We start from the raw sequence: 14791 nt of genomic DNA, 5'->3' as shown, positions 1-14791 counted from the left end.
ACAAATAATCCAGTGAAGAAATGGGCAAAAGACATGAATAGATACTTTTTCAAAGAAGACATCCAGATGGCCAACAGACACATGACACCTGAAAACATGTTCAACATCGTTCATCATCAGTGGGTGAAATACAAATCAAAACCACCATGAGATACTACCTCACATATGACAGAATGGCTGAAATTAACAACTCAGGCAACAACAGATGTGGGCAAGGATGAGGAGAAAGAGGAACCCTTTTGCACTGTTGGTAGGAATACAAACTGGTGCAGCCACTCTGGAAAACAGTATGAAGGTTCCTCAAAAAATTAAAAATAGAACTATTCTACAACCCAGCATTGCACTACTAGGCATTTATCCAAAGGATACAGAAGTGCTGATTCAAAGGGGCATGCGCACCCCAATGTTTATAGCAGCTCTATCAACAATAGCCAAAGTATGGAAAGAGTCCCAATGTCCATCAACTGATGAATGGAAAAAGAAGATGTGGTGTGTGTGTGTGTGTGTGTGTGTGTACACACACACACACACACACACACACACACAATGGAATGTTACTTGGCAATCAAAAAGATTGAAATCTTGCCATTTGCAACAAAGTAGATGGAGCTAGAGTGCATTATGCTAAGCGAAATAAGTCAGTCAGAAAAAGATAAATATCATGATTTCATTCATATGTGGAATTTAAGAAACAAAACAGATAAACATAAGGGAAGGGAAGGAAAAATAACATAAAAATAGGGAGACAAAACATAAGAGACTCTTTAAATACAGAGAACAAACTGAGGGTTACTGGTGGAGGGTTCGGTGGGGGGGAGAGGCTGAAGGCGTGAGAGGCATAAGGAGGACACTTGTTGCGATGAGCACTGGGTATTATATGTAAGTGGTGAATCACTAAATTCTATTCCTGAAATTATCATTACACTGTATGTTAACTAACTAGGATTTAATTTTTTTAAAAAAATAATAATGATAAATTTAAAAATTAATTAATTAATTTCATTTCACTTAATAAAAAATAAAAAATGTAAGAACAAAGCCCTACTTCTAATGTAACTATTTTGACAGAGTGAGAAGTGTATAGACAAAGACTCTCCTTTACTGAACTTTAGTGAGGTTTCCATGAGCCCTTTCTTACATAAGCCTCGCTTGGTCCCTGTACTGTCCTTACCAGGCCTGCACAGCTCTGTATTAGCAAGAAACCTGCTAAGTCAGTTTCCTGGGACTCTCCCTCTCGAGATGCCTGAATCTCATCAAATTCCTCATCTATCACCTTTAACATCTGATCACCTTGGCCTGTCTTCTGCAAAAATCACGTCAAGTAAATCTAGCAAGATTACCCCTAGCTTGACGTCTCTGCTGAGTACTTGTCCATCTACTGATCCCCTCCCTCTATTGATTGGCCGAAGTCTCCACTTATCCTGGTCATAATCAGAATGAGCCCCACCTCTCTCCCCTATTGCAATTATCTTCACTCCTACTGCAATGGTGCTGAATAGTCTTTCTTGTCTTTTAAGTGTCAGAATAATTTTTTCTATAAGATGATTCAGATTCGTGGACAGAAATTTGGAAGGAGGGTTGGAGTAGTGCACTGGCCAATTGTACACCTGTCTTCCCAACTTCAAGATGGGCAACTGTCAAATTCAGATAGTAGTGAGAATGTTTACATCACAGAAATCAGCAAACACTATACATCAGGGCTTCCCTTGGCCCTCCCTTCCCCCAGCCCCATCAGTTGCTAAACATTTACCAGCACATTTCCAGGTGGAGGTGACTGTGAAGGGTCCCATGCCAAGTGTCAGACTGGGCTGCTATGAAAGGTTTGCTTTTATCCTTTAAGTATGGTGCCTTGAGCACAATTCTACTTCCAAGTCCCGGGTCCAAATTAAGATAATAAGTTGCACAGCCATCCTCGGAGATATTACTTTGCGTCTGCTACATCTGGAATGATGATAAATTCATTTCTCCATTTGTGTCTGGTTTGCCTCTGATTTAGAACTTGTCCCAGAGTTTTCACCTTGTAATAAAAGTATTACCCTTAGTCGTATTTTTTTGAATGGTGAAATGGGTTCAGTAGATTTCTACTTTGTGCCCCCAGTTTCTTCCATGCTCCGGTCCTGTGTGCGAAGCACACATACAGTGATTAGAATTCTCCCTTTAACACGTGTGAAGAATCTGAATGATGATTTAATACCTAGATAAAACAAAATTCATCATCACATTTATATTTGGTAAAATCTGAAGGATGACTGGTGACAATTCATCTCTTTTCTCTGACCCTTTCCAACAGCCCCATTTCAGGAGAAAGGCAGAGTGCCTAATGACAAAGTATACTCTCATAGCAACCAGGGACCGGTACCAGCCAAGGTGTTGGGGGGAGGAACAAACAGCCCATGCACTCCCGGCCCTGGTCAGCCAGTGGGCAGGCAAGTTCCGTGACCTGTGCTGAAGTCTGCAAGATGCACGAAGCTGCCAGACCTCCAGAAGGAGGACTCGGGGACAAGTATGAGAAATTATAGCTTAGATGTATGAGAAATCTATGTGAAAAATTGAGTCTAAGCACTTCTGCTGTGCTGCTTATAAAGTCTCTTTAAGGTTAGTAATATTCTTTTTTTTAATTTTTTTTAACGTTCATCTACTTTTGAAAAAGAAGGAGAGACGGAGTGTGAGCTGGGAAGAGGCAGAGAGAGGGAGGGAGACACAGAACCTGAAGCTGGCTCCAGGTTCCAAGCTGTCAGCACAGAGCCCGACACAGGGTTTGAACCCATGAACTGTAAGATCATGACCTGAGCCAAAGTTGGACATTTAACTGACTGAGCCACCCAGGCGCCCCCAAGATTAGTAATATTCTTAAGAGGACTGTATCCAAAGTCAGTTTAACAAATGAAACTGCATAATATGCATGTACATTATCACTAGAAAAAGCATGACTTTTCAAAAACCAAAAATCATTTAAATTAAGTTTCTCCATTTTCTGTTTCACATTTTCTTGTGCCTATAAAAAAAGAAGCAATAGCTGTCAATGTGTTGGCTCCATTAGCGGAGGAAAAGCTTTGCACACAGATGACACCAACTTTATATCAGAATTATCAGGGCCTTCCAATAGAAAATCAATCAACTTAATTCTATAATGGTTCTCTCTCTCTCTCTCTCTCTCTCTCTCTCTCTTCAACCAATTCATAGCATCAAAGTAAACCTTTGGGAACTTCCTTCTGTTGAAAGTGAAACATCTGACGTTGCTGCAAATATTATTATAAATTTAACTTTAAAGTTTATTTGAGGGAAAAAGTATATCTTTGCAGGGAGGGTAGGAACACGAATTTTGATGGAGCATAGCGTGGCCAAAACATCATTTCCCCTAAATTAGGAAACTTATGGAGCAGAGATGTTATTGGAATTAGTTGTATGGCACACATAATTCATAATTGCCTCCAAATAACCTATGATTCTACCCACCAGAATAGATGCTGTATTGCTTCTATTTTATATACAAAGAGTAACTGAACTACAAATTTTGGCAATTGAACTAATGTTGAATAAAAGCAAAACAGGGGCACCTGGGTGACTCAATCAGTTAAGCATCCACTCTTGATTTCAGCTCAGGTCATGATCTCACAGTTCATGAGTTCAAGTCCCACATCAGGCTCTGTGCTGACAATGTGGAACCTGCTTGGGATTTTCTCTCTCTCCCTGTCTTTGCCCCTCCCTCAATCTCTCTCTCTCTCTCTCTCTCCCCTCTCCATTTCTCAAACGAAATAAATAAACTTAAACTTTTTTTAAAAATAAAAGCAAAACAAATTAACTTCAGCCAGCACAGTAATTTTTTTTCTGTTGGCCATCAATTGGATTTTGGAAAGCTTTGAGCTTTTATAAAATGATTTTGTAATTCAGACTATGCATACTATGAGAGTATTGACCATTTCTATAAATAAGTCTTCTAAATTTTGTATATATTTTGTCAAAATCAGTTAAAATATTTTATGAATAAACTTGCCCAATAGAGCTTTATTTAATTTGCAATAATTAAAATCAAAGCATGCAAATAGGAACACATTAAAATGTTTTCTCTTTAAAGGTTAGGAAGGAAACTAGGAGAGCTCAAATGGAATTAATGAATTAATTTCAAAATTCTACAGTTGTCCCTTGGAGTATGCCATCTTCCATAATTGAAGAATATTTTGATGGTATTTCTACTCCTACCTGGATAAATTTTTATTCTTTAATATCCTGGAAATAAATTGATACAGCATATAGTTTTGCCACATTTAAACTTGGTGAAACAAGCAAAAGGATTATTGAAACAACGCACTGATGAAGTTTGTCTTGTAAAATATTTGGTAAAATATTTATCATTCACAGGTAGATGATTTTATTTTTGAAAATAGCCTTTGAATGGATCTCCTCCATAGATTCACCAATACAATGAAACAATTTGATGACCAGTAAATGTTTTTAAAGGGATATAACTTTAATGATTTTTAGCACCTCTGTCACTCTTGAAAGCCTCCCTGTGTGAATTATAAAATACATGATTGCTCTTCCTGTATCCCATCCTAGAAAAAAAATGACTAGAATTTTCTATCCTGGGATCAAGGATGAGACAACAGAGGATTCAGGATCTAGCACCATTTCCATCTTTTGCTTTTGGCTCATACTTTGAGGATTTTTTCCTTTTAAGTATCCTGTGTTTTGAGTGTTCAACATGGTTGAGTATGTGGTGGGCTGGGAGAACTGGTATGGGCTGAAAGTAAATTGTCAGGGTATTCCACAGAATCGAGCATATTTATGGTGTCAGTCCTCGTATAAAGGTTTAACTTTTACCTTTTTATCATTTTATTTTCCTTAGTAAGAGACAAAACAAAAATTGTGATTGACCAGATGTTTTTCCTTCCCAAATTGCCCTCATATCTCTTATAATTAAGTATAATGAATGATAGATTAGCCAGGGGCTTTATTCACTCCATTGAATACGTGCTTCATTCAATGACAAATAGAAGAAGATAAATTAGCCATAGCAGTTTTCTGCTTTAAACAAACAAGTGAAAGAATAAGTTCCCTTGAAAAAGTGGAAGTTCTGAGTTTGACTTCCAAGTCTGGGCAAGTCATCTCTCACGGGTGATGTGACATGAGATGAAAGATTAAAGTCCTAACTACCAGAATCTCAGCAACTGACCTTATTTGCAAATACGGTCTTCATAGCTGTAATTAGCTAAGCTATAAGGTCTTGCTAGAGAAGGGTGGAACCGCCATCCAATGTGACCGGTGTCCTTATAAGAAGAGGGAAATTTGAATACAGACACATGGGGACAATGCCTTGTGAAGACAGGGGCAGAGATCTCAGTGACACACCTACAAGCCAAGGAACATCAAGGATTGATGGCCATCTGAGAAGCATGGGACAAATTCATCCTCGGAGCCCTTAGAAGGAAACACTCTACTTTGGTTTTAGATTTCTAATCTCCATCGCTGTGAGACAATAACTCTTGCTTTAAGCCATCCAGTATGTGATACTTTGTTACAGCAGCCCTAGGAATGAATATGCTATCTAATCCCTCTGAACCCCAACTCCGTTTTGTGTATGATGAGGGCACCAGTAATATCCACTCTCAGGATGGTGAAAATTAAAGTTGTTAATGTTTGGGGAAAGTTCCATAAACTGTAGAATACTAAACCCATGATACCTCTGAAGTGACAGACTGGCCCACAATCCTACTTCTCAGGGATTGATTAACAGCCACCACACCCTGACCCAAGGAGCCATTGGATCTCTCCTGGGAATTCAGAAGTCCTGGTCATTCTCTGTGGGGCACCTGACCTGAGCCACCTCTTACCCTGTGCACTGAGAGCAGAAAAAGGCAGTCTGTAGAAAAAAAGGGAAGAAGCAGAAGTCTAAGAAAGGCAGAGACATGAGGTCATGTGGTCCCAGAAGGAGAGACCAAAAGATGCCTGGGTGGTTCCTGTAGGCCTTCTCATTCTTTATTCACATCCCTTCCTCTGGGCTGAGAGCATTCTCTGCCTGCCTCATTTCCTATCCTTCCCAGTTGCTGGGAAGAAGTAAGTATTATGAGATACAAATACATACACTGACACTACAGTGATAGAAGCTAAGGGATAGACATGAGAGGGTGAGGGAGGACAGAGAGAAAGAAACTGAAAGACCAAAACTCACCTTTTTATTCTTTTTTGATAGTTTAATGCAAGTCATACAAACCTTGAGACCCACCCCACCGAAACACTACCAGAGGCATAATCACTGCATATTAGTGACATCACTCCTACTGATTTTAAAAAGAACATAGCTAAGTGACCTTTGATAGCATTATTTAATTTTGAGATCTCAAATTCATCATCTATAAATTGGTTGAATACATTATATTAGTGGTTCATAAACGGGATTCTGGAGGTCTAGGGGTCTTTGATATTTTCTGTATTTTGAAGTAATAAAACTTTCTAATTTATTTGTCACCAACCTTTACAAGCCAACTAGCCCATAAAGTATCTTTGTATTTAGCTACCCCTCAGGCTGATAATAAGTTAGATTGAAAACTCTAGGCCTGGGGTTAACTATTCTGATGAATTTTTGATAGACTTAAAGATTTCAAACCATAGGGTTCCGGGTAGTAATGGGTATTTCTGGTAAGAAAGAAGCTGGAAACGAAAAACAAAAACAAAAACAAACAACCAAAAAAAAACAACCAAAAAGAGATTTCTAAGCTCTCTTTTGACTTTCATATCCCAAAAGTCTTGAGGTTAAAAATTTGCAGGAAGAAGTCAGTCTAAAAGAAAAGAATAAGATCCAAGCCCTTGAATAACCTGCACACACACACACACACACACACACACACACACACACACAAAATGGCAAAGGAAAGATATAGGAACAGCACATCCAACTTCTAATTTCCTCTCATATAGAAAAGTAACCATGTCAAAAAAACAAAGCAAAACAAACAAAAAAACATCAACAACAAAAAACTTTTTTTGAACCAGGAGTGAATTCCAGTGTTCCAAAAATAAAACAACTAAATTCACTGGTTTTATTTGATCAGTCAAAGCCAGATAAATAAAACCTCTCTCAAGCCAAAGTCTTCTTATTCATTTTGTTGTTTTCACCCTATACTCATCAGCAAACCCTATCCCCATTGCCACGGATCACCCAGATCTCAAGAAATCAACTCTCCATGAATTCATAAATCATCTTGCTTCCAAAGGGGAGGTGAGGGTGTGAAATTAAAAACACTAAAAAACAAATTATGGAAGTAAGTGTTTGTTATAAACCCTTTACACTTAGTTGAGGCCACATAAACCTTAGGTAATGCTGGTGGAGCTCCCCGAAGGCTAAATGGCCAGCGTTATCAAAAGGAAAATGAAAGCCATAAAATCCACAAGCCGATGAGAAATTCTAGAGTCAACACATATGGAGGAATGTCAGCAAAGTGCAAGGGTTGGAGGCAGTCCCACTCAGATGCCTGCCAGCCCGAGCTGAGAATTCAAAGGCTCACTATAAAAGGCAATTATGACCAAGGAGTTGTACTGATCAAGAGCTCCTCAGAAGCAACACTCTGCCTTGAACAGCTCTGTATTCTCCTGCGAGCCTAGTGCTGTGTGAAGCCCAGGACGTTACTTAATGGTCCCTGTGGAGTTGAGGAGAATTTTCTGCTGGTTTGTAAGCTACTTGACTTGTGTAGTTTAACTGAGTGGTTGAAATTGGAACCTGCACAGAACCAGGTAAATTTGACAAAATCCCATCTGTTGGAGGCCTGTATTTCTGGCCTCCAATCCTTTCAAGAAAAAAGGGGGAGTAAAACTGGGGGAGATAGGAGCACCATTCAGTTTGGAGTCACATGCACAAAACTCCTGAAATTTAGACCTTTGACAGTACCCTCAAATGAGGTTGGTCATGGCCATGAACTACTCTGACAGGATAGAATACCGAAGGCAAGCATCACACAACTTTATAAGCTTCTGTCTCTTTACTGGACTGCCTCTGAGTAGTATCTTTATAATTATCATAATTATCTTATGAATAGCCATAGGGTTTAAAAGCAATTATATGTAAACATTTATAATGCAATATGTATTATACTCTTTAGTTATTTCTTAATTTTTTTTTTTTTTTTATGTACCAGTAGCCTCAGAAAATAGTGATGCCTCTGTGGGGAGCTTCTCAAAGTCATGAAAATCATGAAATCAGATCTGCCCAGGCCAGGGAATTCTCCAGTACATGAGCCAAGCACCCAGCACACCTAAGCAAAGAATGTACCAAAAAGGAACTATGGCTTTTTCTCTGCAGCCCCAATATTATTCACATAGCCACTATGACTGCTAAACACATCCATATGTCCATAGCCTCCTTCTGAGAAAAGCAGCCATGGGAGATTATTCCTGCACAGGTTTCCATGATGTGTATCATAAGACCCAGTATCATTGCCAAGGCTGATTGGTCCAGGGGTCAGTCCTGAGTTTATAGAGTATCCTGACAGAAGAACCTTGCCATTAGGGATGCTCTGTACTCAGCAATGAGCAACTAAACCAATGAGATTCTTGGATAATTTCAATAGATCCAAGAGTCAGAAATCAGGAGAACAATATGGAAGACAAGGACATATAGAGAAAAGTCAGTAAGTATAGGTCATGATACAGCAGAAACCACAAATCAGAGAAGAGTTTAGAAAAAAAGATAGCAGCAAAGATAAATCTCTATAGAAAGTGAGGAAGCACAAGCTCATTCAGGAATATGGCTGAGTCTGAGAGAACACAAATAAGAGTTATGGTCAGACACTGTTATAGGTTGAATTTTGTCACCCAAAAAAATTCCTATATTGAAGTCCTAATCCTCAATGCTTTGGTATGTGACTTTATTTGGATATAAGGTTTTTAAGGAGATAATCAAGTTAAAATGATGTTATGGGGCAGGGTGTTAATCCAATGACTGGTCTCCTCATAAAAAGGGAAAACTTGGAGACAGACACACAGAGATGAGCAAAGATTGGGGTGATGTGTCTACAAGCCAAGGAACACCAAAGATCAAAGGAAGCTAGGCTAGAGGCATGGAACAGATTCTCCCTCACGGTCCTCACAGAAAGAACCCCATCAATACTTTGATGTCAGACTTCTAGCCTGCAGAACTGTGAGACAATAAATTTCTGTGATGTAAACCACCCGGCTTATGGAACTTTTGTTAAAGCAGTCCTACCAAACAAACACACCTAGAGCCAGTATTGACTCAGAAACATCTGCTCTGTTGCTTGAGGCCAACTATTTGGCTATGAGGCAAACTTATCTTCTCTCCTGCTCATGTATCTCCACAATAACTGCCATTACCTGAGGTAACCTGAGCTTCTCTGAAACCTGAAAAACTAAGCCAACTCGGCAGGAGTTCAGCAGTGTTTAGGAATGAGTAAATGAAGCAGTTGGAAGCAAAGAAGCTGCTGCTTCATGATCCTCTCAGATCAGAGGATCAGGCAATTTAAAGCAACTTTCCAGAGAGCTTCAGGGAGTGGCATCCATCCAGTAACCTCACCACTGCTTAGCAGAGCTGGAGAATAGCAGCAGAAGCCAGGAAGCCTATATCTTGACAAGCTGTCTTCTGGGGGAGTGATTCTGTCTCCCAGCCACTGGTTGTTCTCATCCAAGCCGCTCTGTCTAATGGAAAAGCTCCTGAAGGAAATAATGGAGGCCAATTTCTACTATGCAAGGTCTGCAATGCAACAAACACTCAAGAAGCCAGCATTATCTCTGAGGTAATCCCTTTGATTACCCAAAACAGTTGCTTTTAATGGTCGACTAGGGACCCCATCACACAAGTACTTTCTGGGTTCTTTTAGCCTTTGATCTTACCCTAAAGCTCATTCTTCTGGATTCACTGGATGCCTGGCATGAGGAAAGAACTGGCACTTGTCTTGATTCAGCCATCTGGGCCTTCTCTCCCCACCAAAGTGTGAATGCATTCAAAATAAATTATCTTGAAAGCACAGTCTCTCCATTCAAGTTCTACTTCAAGACTTCACAATGGCGGGCACCTCCAGGATTCTCATTGTTGGTAGCAGCTGAACGGGGCTGCTGAACAATGCTTTCGGTGCTTGCTCAGAACGAAAGGAAGACTTGGGATGGAAACAGGTGAAAGTCTTTCCAAGCTTCAGAGAAAGACAGGGCTCACTGCCCAAACTGCCTTCCAGGTGGTCAAACTGCATTGCTCATTATTTGCAGTGAATGGAGACATTCCAACCCAGCCCTGGACAAGGTGGCAAGTGAACATTCAACTCTGCTGCTAAGTGTTTAAATTACACATTTTAATATTTAATTGACTTTACCTTTTTATACCTTTTTTTTAAAAAAAAATTATGTTTATTTACTTTTGAGAGAAAGAGAGAGCACAAGCAGGGAAGGGGCAGAGAGAGAGAGGAAGACACAGAATCCAAAGCAGACTCCAGGCTCCGAGCTATCAGCCCAGAGCCTGATGCAGGGCTCGAACTCACAAACCATGAGATCATGACCTGAGCTGAAGTTGAACATTCAACTGACTGAGCCACCCAAGCGCCCCTGCCTTTTTATACCTTTATGTCAAATAGGCTTTCCAGAGGAGTGTAAGGGGAGCTAATAATTTTTGAGTACTTCCTTTCTTCTTGACAATATAATGGGCTCACAATTCACCTCATTTTATCTTCACGAAATCCCTGTACATTAATACTTTTATCTTCATTTTAAAAAAGAGTAAACCGGGGCTGCCTGGATGGCTCAGTCAGTTAATTGTCGACTTCAGCTCAGGTCATGATCTATGGTTCGTGTGTTCGAGCCCAATGGGGCTCTTTGCTGACAGCTCATAACCCAGAACCTGCCTCCGATTCTGTCTTCCTCTCTCTCTGCCCTTCCCTCGTTTGTGTATGCTCTCTCTCTCTCTCTCTCTCTCTTTCAGAAATAATAAACGAATAAAATTTTTAAAAAAGAGAGAGATAAATCAGCTCAGAAAGGTTAGGTAACTCAACTACTGTCACACAGGTAATAGGCAGAAGGAGCTGATTTAAACATGGGCTTTTACCTTTACATTCTTCTAGAAATAGAAGGTGTTTGTCAGTATCAGAAAAGAGAGATTATTTGGATGCAGTAATTAAAGATCTTTTCTATTATTCAGTCTTTACATTTCTTTTTTTTAATTTTTTTAACATTTATTCATTTTTGAGGGTGAGAGAGAATATGAGCGGGGGAGGGGCAGAGAGAGGGAGACACAGAATCTGAAGCAGGTTCCAGGCTTCAAGCTGTCAGCACAGAACCCAATGCGGGGCTTGAACTCATGGACCATGAGATCATGACCTGAGTTGAAGTCAGACACTCAACCGACTGAGACACCCAGGCGCCCCTCAGTCTTTACATTTCTGAGATAAATCAACTAGCACCACTTCAGATAGAGGTTGTGAACCAATCATTTCTAGAATAATGATGTAATATTGATCCCTAATTAACACAAACCCCATTTTAGAATTGTAGCCAATGAGAATTGAATGTTTCTTCAGGGATCTTCTAGTCCCACATAAACTACATTTTAAATCAAACTCTAAGGTTTAAAAAAAAAAAAAAACCTCCTCTATAATGTTTAAATAATGGTTACAACTTTTGTATTGTCCAACTGAAAAGATAATTATAAAAATAAAATATAAATTTAGTGGTACTTTTAAAAGAATTAATCACATTTTATTACACACGATAAGATCTATAAACATTAGAAAAACTAGTAGTACTTATGTACAAAGATATATTACTTAATTCCACCTATAGACAATGATTGGTTCATACACAGATTTGAAAAATTCAGCCTTGGGACGCCTGGGTGACTCAGTCAGTTGAGTGTCCAACTCTTGATTTCAGCTCAGGTCATGATCCGAGGATTGTAGAATCAAGGCCCCCATTGAGCTCTGTGCTGAGCATGGAACCTGCTTAGGATTGATTCTCTCTCTCTCTCTCTCTCTCTCTCTCCCCCCCCCCCAACTCCCTTTACCGGTCTCTCCCACTCACATACTCTCTGTCTCTAAAATAAAATAAAAAGGAAAGGAAAGAAAAGCTCAGCCTCTGCAAAGGATTTCAGCTGCTAAATTAGGAAGCTCCAATCTAGACCAGCCCAAGGATAGAGACACATAAGCACAAAGGAGAATTTTACATGTCCAAGGTCAAACAGTAACAAAGACAGACTAAAATCTAAATCGTGACTTGCATGTCAGCCCTTTTTCCAACTGGAAAACATCCCACTCACTCAATTATTCACCTTCAGTGCTTTTTTTTAAAACATTAAAGTAGGGAAAATAAACTCAGGTATGCAAAAATATAAGTTCATTTTTCTAAAACTGAATGTAGGGTTCATCTAGAATCCATGGTTCATCAAGGATAAAATATTAATCTCAGTCAATTCTGAGTAAACTTACTTCAGGATGTCTGTCTTCTCTAAGTGTTGTACCGGTGCAGGGTGGAGAGGCCAGGGGGCAGGATGGGGAACTGCACAATGTCAAGGCTTTTGAGATATCTGGTTTGTGAGTGTCACCCATCTACAATCCCTGAAATTAACTCTTCCCTTTGGTCCCAGAATGTCATTATCTTGCACACTGCATGCACTGTGGCTGCATTTCCACCAGGGCCCGGGTCATGCTGCCCATGCTGAATTCCAGTCCCACCTCCCTTTTCCTGACCTTGAAGATCCCTGGGACACTGGCTTTCCCACACTTCCCCTATGCCCCTCTCAAGGTCAGGACACAAAAAAAATCGGCATCTCTTGACTTTTCCTCTCACTATTGCTTCTGCTCTCGGTTCTAAAGCCGTATTTCAAAACTCCAGAACAAGAAAGTATTCTTTATTCTTTTCCTCTCATCATTCCTTCTATGGCAGCCCTTTCCTAAAGCATAAGGAAGCCATGCGACTGTGAAAATACACTGTTAATACTTGAACACATTGTCCTGCTACCTTTTGCTCTGTAGTAACTAAAGTAATTACAACAGGGTTACTGTCACTGTTAAAATTTCCTCTGGGAGCCTTGGGTGGCTCAGTCAGTTAAGCATCTGACTCTTGATATCTGCTCAGGTCATGATCTCACGGTTTGTGGGATCGAGCCCCATGTTGGGCTCTGCACTGACAGCACAGAGCCTATTTGGGAGATTGTCGTCTCCCTCTCTCTCAGCCCCTCCTGTGCTCAAACTCTCTCTCTCTCTCTCTCTCAAAATAAATAAATAAACATTAAAAACAAAATTTCCTTCAGGTAAGGAGGAAATCACCTTTAATGTTAATCGCTCCCCATGATATAACGGACATAATTCCCAACCAAAAAACATCATGGAAGATCTTCAAGAGAAATATATAAACACTGCAGTTAAAATGATAGCAAAATAGGTACCCCAGTTCCCCTCACTATAGAAGAGAAGGAGATTCACATCAATGTAAACTGAGGTCTCTATGCAGAGTTAAGGTGTGCATAATGTACAAAATAATAAGTACTTTCAACTTACTCAAATCGTAGCTTAAACTGTCTGGCTTAATTGCTCTCTAAAAGTTTCATTTACCTAATATTCTTCTAGCTTCAGTCTGGCATGACCTGAAGTAGTCACCATCAATGAACTGGGTAATAACATTCAGTCACTGCCTCCAAAAGACCCCCGGCTAAATGAGATTGAATCCAAATGCCAGTAGACTTGTCTGGTTGCAGAATAAAAATGCAGTCAAATAACTTCAATCACCCAAATTTTCCGTCCTGGTCCCCACTGCCCTCTATGGAATTCTAATTCCCCTTGCCAAGCCCTCACCCCAACACAAAACGGAACCCTGCAGGTGCTGAAGCACAGGACTGCCCTCCCACTACAATCACCAGCCCCCACCTGCCATGATGGTGCGCTCCCTCACGAAAGACTTCTCCCCTGCACCAGCCTGCTACAAGTTCCAAAATTCTTGCCATTAATCTCCTTTTCGCTAGAGCGCTGAATGTCACTCTCTTTTAAACAAATGTATAATCTGAAAGCTATACTATTCTTCAAGCCATTATTAAGGTAAAATGAAGTTACTAGCTGCAGTAAAAGTGAAACCCCTGAACGGAAGGGAAAGAGAGAATGAGGATCATGAACAACATCAAATCAGAAGCTACAGCAGCAGGCACAGCAGAAACACAGAAGAGGGGCAGCGTTGCGAGGGAGAAGAGTGGAGACAAAGTAAGGATAACACAAGATGGAAATTAAACGGTCCAAAGGAAACCAGGTCTAACTCTCCCAAACAGAAAATAAAGTAACATATCTGGCTTCTCAGGTCAGGCCCCACGTGAGAGAGACTCTCTCTTGAGAAAGGGGTAAAGAATGTTCCTGGCAAGTTGAAATTTATCATCAGAGTCATCAACGACAAAATGATGAACAGGAGTGGATGATTTAACAAATCTGCCCTCCGGTGAATTCATTTCATCCATAGTTAACAAAGAAGCTCAAACCTTTAAGGGGGTGAAAAAAAGATGATTGAAGAGGCGCCTGAATCTGAACACTATTTCAGCACGTTCACCCTGGTGTAATAAACTGCAAATCTGCTACTTCCCTTGATCTGAACACTGTACTCTGATGAATATAGTTACCCTAGTCCAGTCGGGCCATTATAACAAAATACTGCAGACTGGCTGGTTTACAAACAACAATAAAGAAATTGATTCTCATGGCTCCGGAGGCCGCGAAGTCCAAGATCAAGGTGCCAGCAGATCCAATGTCTGGAGAGGGCTCACTTCCTGGCTCATAGACAGCTTTTTTTTTTCACCCCTGTGCCCTCATGTGGCAAAAGGACAGAG

The sequence above is a fragment of the Panthera uncia genome, chromosome D2 (genome assembly GCF_023721935.1).
Source record: "Panthera uncia isolate 11264 chromosome D2, Puncia_PCG_1.0, whole genome shotgun sequence".
In the NCBI taxonomy this organism is placed as follows: Eukaryota; Metazoa; Chordata; class Mammalia; order Carnivora; family Felidae; genus Panthera; species Panthera uncia.
This window is presented reverse-complemented; position numbering follows the sequence as displayed.